This window comes from Ambystoma mexicanum, chromosome 6p, assembly GCF_040938575.1.
Source record: "Ambystoma mexicanum isolate Mex_15411 chromosome 6p, UKY_AmexF1_1, whole genome shotgun sequence".
NCBI classification, from domain to species: domain Eukaryota; kingdom Metazoa; phylum Chordata; class Amphibia; order Caudata; family Ambystomatidae; genus Ambystoma; species Ambystoma mexicanum.
Window position 1 is genome coordinate 1,250,663,781 of NC_090935.1, and position 16,178 is coordinate 1,250,679,958.

A 16,178-nucleotide genomic window follows, 5' to 3' on the forward strand; every position below is an offset into this window, starting at 1 on the left:
CCTTTCAAAGTTTACTGTAGACACGATGTAAACTTCCCCTCCACCCCTTGGTTCGTATGGCCTCGTCCCTTTTACAGAGACTTGTCGAACCTTGGTTTCAACTTGGCTCCTCCTCAATTGTTTAATACATTTTGTTTTGGGACCTTTTGTCTAGAATCTTTTGTTCATCTTCTTGGTTAAAGTCCTCTTGGTCCTATGGGGCGCTTTAGCTGTTTTGAGGATTTAACTTTCTTGGGCTCTGTCACTCATTCAGCGTTGTCAGCTCTCTGCTTTCCAAGGCCTTTTCCTGTTCCTGTGCACTCTATGCTCTTTCTCTGCAGGTCAGTGTGAGTACCGCCTTTCATCTGATTTTTGCATCCATGTGGTCTTCTTTTCCGTAACGGGACTTCGTGTTGACCTACCTTGTGGAGTTTTCTTAGACCCTTTGATTAGTTTATGTGCTTAATTAGGTACAACGTTTCACCTGTACACAAAGCACACTCCTCGAAGCTTCAAATGGCTGGGGACTATTTTGGCATTTTTAGCCAATATCCTGCCATCGGTACTCATCCCCAAATCTGTCCATTGTCTGCTCTCTACTGCTACACAACTTTCTCATGGCGGGGAAGAAATGTAGGGCCGGTGTGTTAAGCGTTGGCGGTTGCTGATTTGCTTGCAGAGAGATGTGATTGATTCACTCGCAAGCTCAAGCAAATTTTCTCCTTAACAGTGCACCTGCAGTGATCATAATTTTCCTCGTTTACCCCTTCTCGCACTTATGCTCAGCATGGATTTCTTCTTCTGGGTAATCCGGGATGAACTGTATGGCCATGAAGTTATGTAGCGGGGTCGGGAGACGAGGTTCGGGGGGGTGTAGACTCTTGGGACGTGTCCACGGTACTGACTTGTTCCTACTACTCTTGATCAGAGTGCGTTTTCACAAACCACATGCACAAAAATAAATACTTGCAGTGGAAAAACGAGTTTGACTGCATTTACCTGTTGTATGACTGGGAGCTTCGGGGTTTTGTTTGCGTTTGATGTAATCTGAATGCCTGCAGGCCGTTTTTGGTTTGAAGAACGGAAGAACGTTGAATTGAAACGCATTCGTACCATTCTTCCACAGTTGAAAAAAATATCAGGGCTTTATTAAGAAAGTAAAAGATTATTTTTCACTAATCTGACAGTAAAGCTACTTTAGACAACCTCAACTATCCGAACAACTTTGAAGGGCGCCCCAGTAGCATGCCCTATACTGCTCTGTGCCGGGGCAGAGTCCATGCCATTCACTGGATTGCAGATGATTTGGAAAAAAGAAAATTGGGCTATTTCAAATGACCAGATCCCAGTAGCTACTCATCTCACATTTACACTGCAGACAAGCTGGGTTATATTTTACTTGGGAACTATGCTCTTCCCTCCAATGCATCTTGTGGTTGATTAGTGTTCCTGGAATCTGCCCGATCAAGGTGACTGACTATCTGACCTCATGCCACGGTTTGGCAAATAGGATTCATAGAATTGCTTCCCTCCTGGATTGCTGGGCTTTTGTGTTTGTCGAACATCTGAAGGAACATTCTGCAATATTCTGCTCTGGGTTTGCACCCAGTTCATGGGGCTGTTGTCCAACCTATCTTTTGGCAAGTGTTCAGCTATACATTTAAAGAGCACATTAGTCTTTCTCTGCCATTGACGTTAATCAATCAATTGAAGGACTTGTATGCAGTGAAAGGCAGCAAACTGGCAAATGTGCCGAAAGACCAACGATTTGACAAATAACCAAATCCGCGCTCAAACTTTGTTCAGCTGTCACTTGGTCAATGCTATTTTCAAAAAGTGGTTGGCAAACTGTTCAACATGTATTCACCTCTCCACTGCACATATTCAGGTAGCTGCATTGGTGGTTAGCAGTACTGTATGGCACACTAATATACTGCAAGAACCTCGACTTTTTGTGACTGAAGTTAGCCTGATTTAATTATTCCTGGTGTAAGGACTCTAGTAAACCACTCTGGGGTTTGCCCCATTTGGAGTCCTGTTTAGACTTTTGAGGTATTACGCACTCTTTCTCGGCACCTTTTTCTTTTGGGGACCTTCTGGAGGCTTGACTGAAACGATCAGAGCAGCAAGCTTCCATAGCGGAAGAGGAGCCCTGTACGTCAAGCACAATCCTCAAAGCTTCAAATGGCTGAGGACTATCTTGGGGGGGGGGGGGGGGAGGGGGAGGGGTGGATAGGGGGGGCACTCTCCAAAGGATTCATATGAAGAAACAGACAATTGTGGTTCCAAAGTCGCAGTCTATACAACAGCCGCTTAAGAAAGCATTTGTGGCGATGGAAGAAAAACATAACCAAATGGAATAATTGCAGATTGCTGACCCCGAGGAGGCTTGTGTGTTAATGTAATCACCTGCTCGAAGCCCAATCCGCCTTAAAGCCTGTAGCTCTAAAGCACTCCTCTACTCAAGGCAGTGAAGCTGCAAGTTCCAGCCCAAGCCTGAAAAGCAAGGCTTGCGAGACGGGGACTGGGTCTTTAGAGAATGGAGCTAAACGACCAGCAGCGCCAAACCCCAACAATAGGTTCAAAGAGGACTTTGGTCAAACTATAAATAAGCAAAACAAAGTTAAATGCCAGAGCGCGATCGGTGGGCGACGGCACAAAGCAAGCATGACGCACTTTGGGATAGGGGTATATGAAGAACTTGGCTGAACTCCCAAGGAGATTATGCATGAATCCTGCCTGGTGGCGTTCCAAAAGAAAAACAAATTGTAGGCCATTTGAAGAACGCTTTATGGCTCTGGTAGCAATGATGGGGAGACGGGACTTGCTTACGTAAAAGCCCCAGTGAAAAAGACCTGTTCTCAGGATAAAAGGGGCATTTTAGTAAATAATTCTTCAAAGACATTAAACACCAATTCTTCAATTACTAGAATGTTAATTACACCACACTGATGACCTCCCTGCCCCAAAGAGGGTGAAACTCAATTCTGGTGGTGCACCTTTGAGAGCCGTCGGTGTAGGGCTGGTGGTTATGCATACAATTGAAATTGTGCTGCCAATAGCAATTCTGATATGGTGCCAAATTGCAAAATGTCTAGTTCATTTGCATAGCCATAGTGCATTGCTGTGTGGCTCTTACCCGGAGGTGAATTTTCAATTGATGTCTGTGAGGTGGCACTGTGACTTTGTTAGTATTTACAGGGACTGGTTTTTGATTTGAGAGAGCCATTTCAACTAAAAACAGAGCAGTTAAAACGATAGCCTGCGTGTGAGACAGCAGGCCAATGTCAATCTAAACCGATTGACTACCTTTAGTGCCCCTGGCAATGCTGTAACCAGATTACAGATAAAAGCTCATATTGTTCTCCAACACCTGATGGGAAGGTAGAGTGGAATCCATAACTAACCAGTCTTTACCTTCATGCCCCCCCCCCCTACAACCCTTCTTGCATTAATACTGGCACAGGTGCCCTAATTAAAGGCAGAAAGGAGGGCGGCACTATCGCTCATTAGCTAGATTACACTTTTTAAGACGAACAAGGAGATGAAAGCATGCTGATTAATTAGTGATTTTAAATTACGAAAGACATGGGGTACATCACAAAGAAACATTCTTGATTATCCCATTGGGGTATTTTTCTAAAATACAAATCTTCCCCTTTTCATTAAGAAGTTCTTCTGGGAGCTTTTCCAAGATCAAACCTTGTGAGCTGCTATTCCCTGTGCTTTATGGGGCATTGAGTTTGGAATTATCTATCTACCTTTTCCTTGGAACATTGACTTGCCACAAAGTACATTGTTACTGCAATCCTAATAAGAATGTGTCTTCCATGTCTTTTTTTAACAGCACATCAATCGCTGAGTTATTTGGCCAATCCTCGAAGATGAGGGCATGGAGCGTAGCTAGATTATGGTGGAAATTGCGGATTAGAATTTTCTCTCATTTATTAAAGGAGAGTTCCGGGACTTTTTTTTTATTGTCCCTACGGTTCGGCCATGTGTTTTTAAGCATAACTCGGTAGATCGTGGAAAACTTTCCTATGGACCTTACCCGACTTTTCGTCCATTAACGCACTCGAAATCAGCCGCCATTTTCTGATAATCCTATCACTTGCCGCATCGCCCTGGCTCACCTGCTTTTGCGGCACTAAATCAAATCCCCCGCCCCTGAAACAGACTTGATCAAAACATTCATATTCCCCGCCTCTATCCGTGACGTGACTGAGCTGCGTAGGCAAACGCGCCCAGGCGTCTTCTACGCGACTCCACACAGAACCAGGAAATCAACACAGATGAGCTCAAACACAGCGCGCCACAATTGGGAATATGAAACTGTACTTTTAAATTAAACCGCAAGATTGTAAATTTGGTAAAGTAAATTTATTTGACATCAAATGTTTTGAGAATATTCAGCGATTAGCATTTTTATTTGCACATGTTCCAAAAAGTTCCGTTTCGAGGCACACGATGTTCCTTTGCTGTACACAGGGTCTTAGATCATCTCACAATACAGCGCCACAATTCGGAATATGAAACGGTGGTTTAAAAGCAAACGGCAAGATTGTACATTTGGCAAAGTACATTTATTTGACATCAAATGTTTTGAGAATATTCAGCGATTTGCATTTTTATTTGTTCACGTTCCGAAAAGTTCGTTTCGAGGCACACGATGTTCCTTTGCTGTACACAGGGTCTTAGATAAATGAATTTTTATTTGCTCTCGATCCAAAATATTTCGTCTTGAGGCAAGCGATGTTCGTGTGCAGTAGACATGGTGTTGGTTTACGATAAAATAAGCTCTTCGGTCGCACTGATAATCGCATGGCTGTTCCAACAACGAGGCACTAGGCCACCACAACGGTCTGTATGTTGCATCTAGCCGTTAGTACCGCGTAAGGGCATACTTGTACTTGGCGATCGTCCCATAAAATGGTCAGGGTGGTAACGTTGTTCACGCGGAGAAGCAACTGGCGGTTAAAGAAGCCGTCCGCCGGTGTCTGGTACTCGTGACACATGCAGTAATGCATGATGTACCTGTTTGAAAAACATAAACAATGAAATTAGTCTCACCATCAGATCTTTATTAAAATTATTCATTTTATATATTCGGTCGGTAAATTATTTCATAGCTAGGACAGTGCAACTGGGTTTTAAACGTCAAGGGGGGGCTGTAGGATACTGAGACAGTCCCTCAGTGCAGGGGTTGACAGGGAGTGCAGGTGGAGAGTGGAAGGGCCCAGGACCGAGATCGCAGACAGTGGACCAGTTGTTGCAGGGGAGAGGGAGAGAGAAAGCAGAAGCAAAGGATTTGAGGTGCTTCCGTAAAAGTAGACGGTTCTCCCCAAGATAGTGTGCGGTACAAAACAACATGCCACATAGAACGAACAAGTACAACTTAACCCGTCTTTAAAGCAACTGTATAGTAATTAAATTGCGGTATAAACTCATCTAAAGAGTTACTTACATTATATTTGCATTTTCCATTGCGTCTGTGCGTAGGGCAGCCCCGAAATACCACTCCTTCTATGCCGACGTTATTTCTTCTAATGAACGAACATGAAATGGCTTTCGTTTCTGAAATTATATTCATTATCGTTTCTTACGTGGTCCAGGCCTGTCAAGGTCAAAATACAATAGAACCTTATTCTGAGTCGTGGGCCATTCTGGCACCCGAGAAAAAATCAAAGCAGCTGACCTTCACTTCGAACGAGCACACATTCCAAGTTAGCTACATTCAGTGTAAGGCATTCTCACAGGACTTGAAATTTACACTCCATCTTTGCATTTTGTCTGCGTGCTTTGCAGCCACACAGAACCATAAATACGGAGAGATTCTATATTTATTGAAAAATGATTTATATTACTGTTTGGTTTAATTTAATGCGCAAATGAACAAGGGTGGAGAGACACATTGCATGTACACTGAGCAATCACTTTTATTTACACAATACATAGATACACATATTCAATGGGCCTGCGACATGAGGAGACTTGAGAGAACAGACAATCAAATTACAATCATTTAAACCGTGATGTGTATTTCTCAATGAGTTCTTCTTTAGGTGGACATGGAACAGATGCAATGTTGGGTGGCAATGCAGTTGTCCCCTGCACAGGTTCGTTCACAACTCCATTTATGTGCCTATCTAGGACGTCAACAATAAGTTTCTCAATAAACTCATATTGCATATCCTCAAACACTGGTTTGATCACCCATTGTTTACTTCTTTTAGTGAAGGCCTTATTGTAGCGAAGCGTCCCTAAAGTTCCGGTCGTCCTACTTTGTTGACGGCCAACATTATGGTTATGTGCCAAGACCGCTAAAAGAGTCCGATTTATCATGCCCTCCATGCCAAAATGCAATCGTTGTGGCCTGTACTTTAGGCACATATTGTGGAACACCTCCAAATCTCCTGTGTGGCAGAATTCCGTGAGTCCCCTCAAAGCTTTTGTTATAGTTTTATCAAATACAATCTTTTCAATGGCTTTGTGAGTGGGTGATGAAGGAATCAACCACTTCTTCTTCCGTGCCTCCTCTGTGGACAAATGGCCATGTTCACAATTGTGGAAATGTTGGTTCGTGTTCCATCGGTGAACATTTGTACAGTGTGGCATTACTGACCGCCATTTTTCCAGTAGAATTTCCAACGACCCTCCACATGTTTTTGAGCTCCACCAAAGATGGTTGCTGATTGACTTGGACCACTGTGAAATACCTTGCAATTCTTTTTTTTTACCTGCAGCCGACAATTTTTTATTGATTGATTTTGCAAGATGCCAAACGTCAAATTGGTGATTTATATTTTTGTACTGTTCTCTCATTGTCTTGGCAATTGAAACGTGTCTGTCCGTGGCTATCAGGTCGATCACCATTCCCCGCGATTGTAGTTCTTGCAATGATGCTACAAAGCCAACTTTCTCCATGGCCACTGAGGATGTACTTTGTGACACCTGCACGACCACCGAACTCACAATTTTCTTACTTTCCATGTCCTGAAAGTGGTAGGTGCAGTACTTGGCTGAAAATCCTGGGCTGTCGCACTGTCCATCACCGGCTAGCCTGAACCGTTTGCCCGCGAATGTACTATCAATAGACATTTTTTCCATTCTCCAAGCTTCGCTAATGGCTGGAAATAGATAATCGGTTTGGTATTTGTAGAACTGAGTTTTCGCAATGAAATGGATTCCCACAAACTGAAAGAAAGACTCTAATTTTTTAAAACTTGAACCACTAAAAAGTGCAGCCGCTGCACAAAGTAGATTGCCTGCTGGCAGTTGTCCCAGCATAGGTTGTGCAGACCATGTGAAAGGATGATATTTTGTACAGGTGGCATGTATTTTAAGGTTAGTGCCTCGAATTGCACGAGTCACATTAATCAATGGCTCCCCACATACTTCCCCACCTACCAAATGCCCACATTTAATCCGAATAATAATATCAATCAAACAACTATCGAATACAATGAATTTGGCCTCTTTCCTTATACTGTCACTCTGCATCCCAGCTGGTTCGGCCTGTAACGTTGAGGACATGTCACTCACATGAAAGGTAGAATCTCTGATATCGTCTTCCGCTATGTTCAGTGATATTGATGGTGTTTCATTGTCGTCTACTTCATTCTCTTCCATTGCAACATCTGTTCCTTCTCCGGCGATGGGTGAATAAAACAATTTCTTCAACTTTCTCGCCGTCTTAGTTTTTGCGGGTGTGGATTCTGTGAATTGATCTCCGACTGCATCCGAACTACCAGGAGGACATTCACTATCAATGGCTGGTGGTGGTATAGCTCCGTTGTCAATCACTTCATATTCTTCCCATTGGCACGATGCTTCTCCAGTCTCAAGTCCCTGCCAAAAGGTTTGACAAGCAACATCTCTCGTTCGCTTCACTGTCTGTGTAGATCTAGTTCGTACACCCACTCGCAACTAGAGGACAGATTGGAAAAGGGGTGTTCAGTTTAAACACAACTTACAGTATTGAACTATTAACAGTGAAAAACAACATAATATAGTGACCAGGACACTAACCTTCTTTTGCTTTCTTTTCTTTGAAACTTTCTTGCCTCGAACTTCAACATCAGGACGCTGTTGCTCCGACTCGTGTGTGCATGTCTCCACTTCCTCTTGCGCTGCAACGACTATGTTTTCCTGATGAGCACATCCATCACGCACTGACGCTCCATGGACTCCCTGAAACATAGAACTTTCATTAGTATGTATAATAATATCGAAAACACAAAATGTACTTGGGGACCAATACCCACGTACATCTCAATAGCAAAACACGAATGAACGCTTTGTGTAGAACATTCAAACGACAATTATTCACGCATTGTTGATCTAGTTAGATGGAACTGTCAAGATCCATACCTCGGGCTCCTCATAGACTTCCATTGATGATATTATTGAAGATGATGCTTCAGTAACTCCCTGAAACACAGTAATTGCATTAGTATGGTTTTCTATTTTGTTAAAAAGAACATACACTTTGTGCAGGCGTCAACGGCTCATCTAAATAGACCTGCACAAATGATCAGTTGTCTAAAATAAATAATGGATATCTAAATATGATTCGATTTGCTCGATCGTTGGAAGTGTCACCACCCAGAGATCTGCATCAACTACTAGGGGTGATGTTCTTGTAGAAGAAGCTCCGTCATCTCCCTGAAACATAGTACTTGCGTTAATAAAGAAGGAAGTATAGCGGATGTAATCACGTCATATGATCTCGCTTGATCGAGCTGTCAGTATCCATACCTCGAAATGCATAAGAACATCAAGGGACGATGTAACTGCGGTGCACACTTCTGCAAGCTGTTGCGCCGACCCGTAACTGCACGCTCCCCCTTCTTCTTGGACTAATGCTCCATCGACTCCCTGAAACATAGGACTTTCATTAGTAATGAACACAATATTGAAAAAAGAAGACACATAGGAGGGCGACGACAGAAGGACATATCAATGGCTAAAAACGAAAGAAACATTGTGTGTAACAATCACGCTACAAGAATGCAAGATCTGATGATCTCCATCGATGGAACTGTCCTGAAACGTACCTCGAGCATCTGAGTGACATCAACGGTAGTCGTCAATACGTTGAACTCCTCAGCATCTCCCTGAAAGACAGTACTTGAATTATTTTGGATAACAATAATTATAACTGAAAACAAAGACTAGAGGACGAGTACAAGGGTGTACCATTAGGTAAAATAATTACACGATAAATTAAAACTATTGATTTACATGCCTAAAACAAGTCAGTGGCAGAATAGCCTAGTAATATTACCCGATAGGCGCTTGAAGTGGCTGATGACTGCAATAACGACACGGATGGAGAATCTTCCGCCTTCATATTGAGTGGATACATAAATGGGGAAATTATTGTTAGCTAATGCTACACACTACCGCAAGGCCGAGAGATAAATACGTAAACTTGACTCACCAGTGGAGGGATGTGGACGAATAGAGTGGGAATAGCGGTTGAGAGCAATTTTCGCCTCGCTCGCGGTGTGTTCTTCTTTATTAGCAATGATGTGGAGTACATGTCAGAGGTAAAGTGCCTGCTGCAGATGCGGTATCGATCACCCCTCTTGTCCGCAAAGACTTCTAGGACTCTACTTTCAAGCTCAGAGGGTGGATATCCGCAATATCGGACCCATTCTCTTATCTGATCTATTGTCTTAGGGAAAACATGCATTATAGTACCTTCAGATTTATTATGGGTCTTCGAAGGACAACCGCCAATGGAACAGGCAGGCATTGTGGAAAGTTCTGAAAAGTAAAGATCAACAATTCTCTATGAATACCAATGTGTTAAAAAATTAAATACATAAAAGGTTCAATGCAAGGTATGTTTTGGTTTTTGGAACTATACACGGTATTCACATGCGGATAAGTATTTGAATAACTTTAAAAAAATACAAAAATAATTTGACTAAACTCAGAACATGTGACTAGTTCCTTGCATGTACTGTCTTGAACGAAAAGAAATTGGACGCAAAATGAGTATGGTACATGGCCTTACCTTGACGAGCAAACAGTTAGATGCAGGGATCAGAGTAGTTTCTTGTCGTAGAACAGGGAGCAGTTCACAGGTTGCAAACTGATGAGTTTGCTCAAAGTGGTCACGGAAGTTCACAGAGACGAAGAGCAGACAACCAGCACCTTCACGGGTTGACTAGCAAAGCGCAAAGAAGTTCTCATTATAAATATGAAGTGGGTTATAAAGAATTCGAAACAGGGGTGTGTTTGTGAATGAATGACGTGTGGGGAGATGCTTGGCAGGAGACACGGGGTCTGGCGGTAGACATGGGAACAACAACCCATGCTCTATAGACCACTTTGAAGTGTACATGGTCTTTGGCACCTCTTGGCCTTTATCGCTCCCTGACAGCTCCACTTGCCAGCGCAAGTACCCCGGTGCGAACTGCCTTTGATAGGGCGGGGGGTGGATTGGGGCGGTGGTCGTGCAGACAAGACACAGGAAGACTCGTGAATGGAGACACACTTATGTGGATTGCAGGGGGCCGTCCAGCGTGAGGGGAGATGCTTGGCAGGAGACACGGGGTCTGGCGGTAGACATGGGAACAACAACCCATGCTCTATAGACCACTTTGAAGTGTACATGGTCTTTGGCACCTCTTGGCCTTTATCGCTCCCTGACAGCTCCACTTGCCAGCGCAAGTACCCCGGTGCGAACTGCCTTTGATAGGGCGGGGGGTGGATTGGGGCGGTGGTCGTGCAGACAAGACACAGGAAGACTCGTGAATGGAGACACACTTATGTGGATTGCAGGGGGCCGTCCAGCGTGAGGGGAGATGCTTGGCAGGAGACACGGGGTCTGGCGGTAGACATGGGAACAACAACCCATGCTCTATAGACCACTTTGAAGTGTACATGGTCTTTGGCACCTCTTGGCCTTAATCGCTCCCTGACAGCTCCACTTGCCAGCGCAAGTACCCCGGTGCGAACTGCCTTTGATAGGGCGGGGGGTGGATTGGGGCGGTGGTCGTGCAGACAAGACACAGGAAGACTCGTGAATGGAGACACACTTATGTGGATTGCAGGGGGCCGTCCAGCGTGAGGGGAGATGCTTGGCAGGAGACACGGGGTCTGGCGGTAGACATGGGAACAACAACCCATGTTCTATAGACCACTTTGAAGTGTACATGGTCTTTGGCACCTCTTGGCCTTAATCGCTCCCTGACAGCTCCACTTGCCAGCGCAAGTACCCCGGTGCGGGCGGTGGTCGTGCAGACAAGACTCGTTTGCCGTAGGGCCTCACCAAGGAGAGGCCATCTAACTGCATGTAAGAGGCAGGCTGCAGGATCTAGTACATGGAAGGCAGGGGGGTGAGTTTATAAATACCTCAGCCTCCCAGGAGAATATATGGGTGAAGTTCACCCTGGAGACCCTGAACAAAGTGGTGTGGTAAGTATTTTTGGGGGAGGAGGCAAGGCCGGGAGGCTTGATGCCAACCCGCAAAATAACATATGTATGTCTGCTGCATATGGGTTCAACGGTTATGTGGATTGAAGGTGGGCGGCCAGCGTGAGGGAGGATGCTGGCCGGAGACATGTGGTGTGACAAGACAAGGCACAGGAAGACTATTCAATGGAGACACACTAGATTCATTTAAAAAATCAAAACAACCATTGTTAAAATATATGTTGGGTTTTATTTTAGATCTTAATTTCAATTGAACATAAATAATAAACATTACACATTGTAAAGTTGCGGTTGCAGCACATCCCGGGAAAAGCCGCGGTATTGTCCACTGTCGCTGGGGAAATGTTGTCTAATGGCAAGTACCGCACAGGCAGGTATTACTCTCCGAACGCAGTGTCCGAGCCTCCCGTGAAGCCACCAAGTGAAGCAACGATAGGCCACCAGCCTGTACCACCTGTGAAAATGAAAGATGCAAACTGTATTAAAATGACAACTTTCTTATCACTGTCGATTCAGGTACAAAAATGTCATTCTGCTTTGAAAAAAATTCTATCTAGAAAATGCACAACATGGAACCAATTTACATGCATTCGAATGATATGTAGATGTAGTTTTATATGTGGGAGACGACCATGAAATAGTAGTGGCATCAGTGACATCACAACCAGAGTATACTTACTCGTTACTCGGATTACGCGGACGAACAGTGCCGCAAAGTTCGTGCATAAGCACCATCATCATCCTCAACACTGTCCGTGAGAGGCAGGCTTCCCTGAACTCTGGCAGCTCGGTGATGCATTGCGGACTTGGCTCGCCTTCCGAAATGTAGGCCAAGCACCCGGAATTTTCACGGCAGCAGCAGTTCTCCTCCTCAGTTGGCATTAGCTCGCAACGATTGCACGTGCACCAGGTGGAGACGCCGTCCATGCGACATGGTCCAGGCTCTTCATCCGTTGACTGGTCCTCCCAACTGCCGTCCGAATCCCCATCGTTTTCGCGTGCTTGCCTTTCCAGTAGTTCTTCCTCGGTGTACTCGGGCTCGTACATATACGGCATTATTGTAGCCATTGTGTGGTAAAGAAAGTAAAATAATTTATAGCGGTGGTACTGGTATCTGTTCACACGGGCTACAATCAACGAAGGTAGCTGACCAGAGCACAGAAACGAGTCACAGAATACTCAAAGTAACACAGCGAGAGTAATGGAATCGAAAATCTGCTGCTGTGTGTTGTGAAACGGTGTGTTTATACTTATTGAGGAAAGAGGCGTCCTGCCGTTTCCATGGCGACACTTCATTAGCTGAGGCGCAGCGATTGTTGACACGAAACGTGCTTTGGCGTTGGGAAATGGGCGGTACGCGTCTGCTGATGTCAGCCTCGGGGGTGGGGGATTTGATTTAGTGCCGCAAAAGCAGGTGAGCCAGGGCGATGCGGCAAGTGATAGGATTATCATAAAATGGCGGCTGATTTCGAGTGCGTTAATGGACGAAAAGTCGGGTAAGGTCCATAGTAAAGTTTTCCACGATCTACCGAGTTATGCTTAAAAACACATGGCCGAACCGTAGGGACAATAAAAAAAAAGTCCCGGAACTCTCCTTTAAATGTTAGGATGTTATCGTTTTACAGGAAACCTGGGTAATTGACAGTCTACCTCTGTGAATAGGCCTCCCAAGCACGTATGGACAGCTCTTTATGTTAGAGCTAGATTTGTCTGCTGGGTTATACAGAATTTATAGTGCAGTCCTAGTGTTATTTTAAATTGTAACCAAAAAGAAACCTGTCAAGCTTGTAACCTACTTAACTAATTGACTTTGGGCTAGCACTTACAGAAGCTGTTACTTGGGAATTTCATGTAAAATAAGGAATAAAAGTATCTGGTGAGTCATGCAAAACTCAAGACTGATCACAGGGGGATCACCCCTGTAGTAAATGAATATACAATGGCCAACTGGCATCCTTCATTTGAGAGTTAATCTTGCAAGCTTTAAGTAGGAGCCCACATGTCATATGTGGCACAGAAAATACTCTGTCTCAAGGACAGTTTGAGGGTCTTTATTAAATATGTTGTGGGTGCAATGGCTGTCCTTTCGCTTGACGTTTATGAACAAAACGGTCCTACTAGGCCTTGTGGCATTCGGATCGTGCAAGTGTAGTAACAAGAAGTGCTGAGGGGAGAAGGGGCGGGAGTGCTTGTCGGGGCAGAATGGCCCGTGAGAAAGTGAGTGCCAGGCAGGCCAGGTGGACAGAGCCAGTGGAAAGCAGAGTGTGCAGCGGAACAAAGGTCCACGAGCTATGTGCGAGGTAGGGGGCTGGAAGGGCTCAAAGGGTGCAGGCCCAGCCATGCTAGTGCTGGGGGGTGGGCCTGGAAGGGCAAGTGCAAGTTGAGGTGAAGGGGGGGGGTCAGGGTAGACTGAACGAGGAGGGCCTGCTACCCTGTAAGAATCTGAAGGAACCAGGCAGCCCGTCAAGAGGCAGATGGGGACATTAGATGAGAAGGGGGGGGGCGGGTTTTGACAAGCTTCCGGAACTTGAGACACGGCTCAAGTCTGAAAGGTGCAGGGAGGCCATTCCAGAGAGAGGCGCCTGCGGAGGAGAGAGATCTACCTATCACTCTGTTTGCAGAAGCCTCTGATCTGCAGAGAGTTGGAGCTAGAAGACCAAAGGGGTCTAGAAGGAGGTGTTTAGGGATAGAGAGTTAGATGTAGCGGGCTCCTATACCCCAGAAAGCCTTGTGGATGATGCAGAGAGTCTTGAACTTGATCGGTGCAGCAACAGGGGGCCAGTGGAGAGATTTTAGGGCTGGAGAGATGCAGTCTCTGTGCTTGAGGCCAAGGATACATCTTGCATCCCTATTCTGCATTAGTTGAAGGGAGGAATTGGGTAGATTGAGGAAGAGGCTGTTGCAGTAGTCCAGCCTGGAGAGGACCAGAGCTCTGAAGACATTGAGGTTCTGGGGGAAGGTGAGGAAAGGGAGAATGCCTCTGAGGAGCTGCAGTTGAAAGTGGGCCTTCTTGGCAAGGTCAGTGATTGAAGGAGAGATGAGTCCAACAGTACACCAAGGTTTTTTGCCTCGCTGGAGGGTGAGGGGAGGGGCCGAAGGAGGGCAACCAGCGTGTGGGAGGTAATTAGGGAGCAGGGGTCCCAATGAGAAGGATCTATGTCTTACTGGCATTAAGGCAGAGATTGTTAGTGCACCATGCCTGGATAGCACAGTCCCTGTTGGGCAGTTCCCACAAACCTCTTCTATAATCCAGTAGTGTGGAACGCCCAGTTAGTACGATTGATTGTTGGCCCACACTGTCTAACCGCTGTCTTAGGCTGATAATGTTCTCCTAAAAAGCAGGCTCGCGAACTCGCTCTGAGACTTCCTAACTTTCCCTCCCCTCACTGCTGTTTACTGTTGTAATGGCGAAAATAGGAGTGTGCATTGCAGTTATTGAATAAGATTTTCCTGGCTCCACTCGCACCCCCTTCTGCTCTGTCTGCTCCTTCTCCTCCCATATCCCTTCCTGACCGTTTTCCTGGCTCGACAATGTTTCAATCCTCCCATTAACATGTTTCCCTCTGTTCCTGCTCCCCAAGCCGCCTACTGCTACTCCTGTTCCTCCCACATTAATACTACTCCCACTCTACTACTCAATCACCCTCCTTACTCTCTTATCACATTCACTGCTGCCATCTCTCCACACACGTCTTACAAACGCACACACATCACGGCGGACCACTAGCTCTCCTAAGCCAATGCCTCACCTACTCCAAAACTCTTCACAATCCGCAATGCCCTCCTCCCTCTCGCTGGTCTATTGGTCGATATCCATATTTTCCCCTGAACTCAACCGATACACCTACACTTCCTGTTCCTTGTGTATGTATCCCTCCTCTGTTAAGGGTGGGCCAGCTTTCCCTATCCAATCTCCTTTCTTCCTTCTCCAGGCGTGTTCGATATAAACATGCGTAAGGGGTCTTAATCCTATCCACTTTCTCCACACAGGCTTGCTGCCCAGGAGATATGGCGGTAAAAGAACAATGTTGCAGTTCGTTTTCGGGGCCCTATTGGTGGGGACCTCTTGTGTAAGTCGGTGGAGCCTTCCCCTTTCAAGTCCATGATGGCCCAGTGGACTGTTCTATGTTGCGGGACTACTGACAGACTTCGCCGGTCTTGTTCGCTGTGTGGCTTTAGTTGTCGCTCCACAACAGTGATCTGGATCCTGTTGCCCTGGAGCTTTGTTCATGCAGGTAGATGTTTGTGTATTCTGGCTTCTTTTCCTAACTGCTCGATGGCTGCTAGGTTCTTTTCTTCTGTTTTTGGAACCAGGTCTGAAAAGGCAAAAAGAACCCTGGCAAGTATACGCATTCAGGGTTAAGGCTGGAGATGCAAAAAAGGGAGCAGGGCAGGAATTGGGGGCCCTCTCTGCTGCCACCATCAACCTAAGGGGTAAGGACTGGCTCTGGCATTAACCTCAGATATCCCTCCCACTTCGGCTTAGTGGGGTCCTTTCCCCCCTTTAACGCACCCCACTTATTGACCTTATCACACCACCATAACATTTTAAGTAGTGGATAAACGTAGCACCAGTGATGGTAGAGGACTTGTATAAGTTAAACCTTATTTTTGTTCTAAAGAGGGTAGAAGGTGATTGTGACTCCTTATCACTCTGAGGCTGGGTGGTTGTAAGAATCAAAAATGTAATCTGTGTCAGTCCAATATGAACAATCCTATGAGATGGTAGGAGGTCTGACTTGAACTATAAC

At 45.4% G+C, this 16,178-nt stretch overlaps 1 protein-coding gene and 1 long non-coding RNA gene across 2 annotated transcripts in view; one reads left to right on the forward strand and one right to left on the reverse strand.

Moving 5' to 3' along the window:
• Positions 1–16,178, forward strand: part of LOC138510338 (guanine nucleotide-binding protein subunit alpha-14) — an 879,850-nt gene that overhangs the window by 177,668 nt on the left and 686,004 nt on the right. The gene's annotated exons all lie outside the window — the stretch shown is intronic.
• Positions 4,338–5,571, reverse strand: LOC138511033 (uncharacterized). Its single transcript, XR_011280550.1, has 2 exons — positions 5,444–5,571; positions 4,338–5,013 (listed from the first exon to the last, which is right to left on the reverse strand). It is a non-coding gene; the product is annotated as an uncharacterized lncRNA (long non-coding RNA).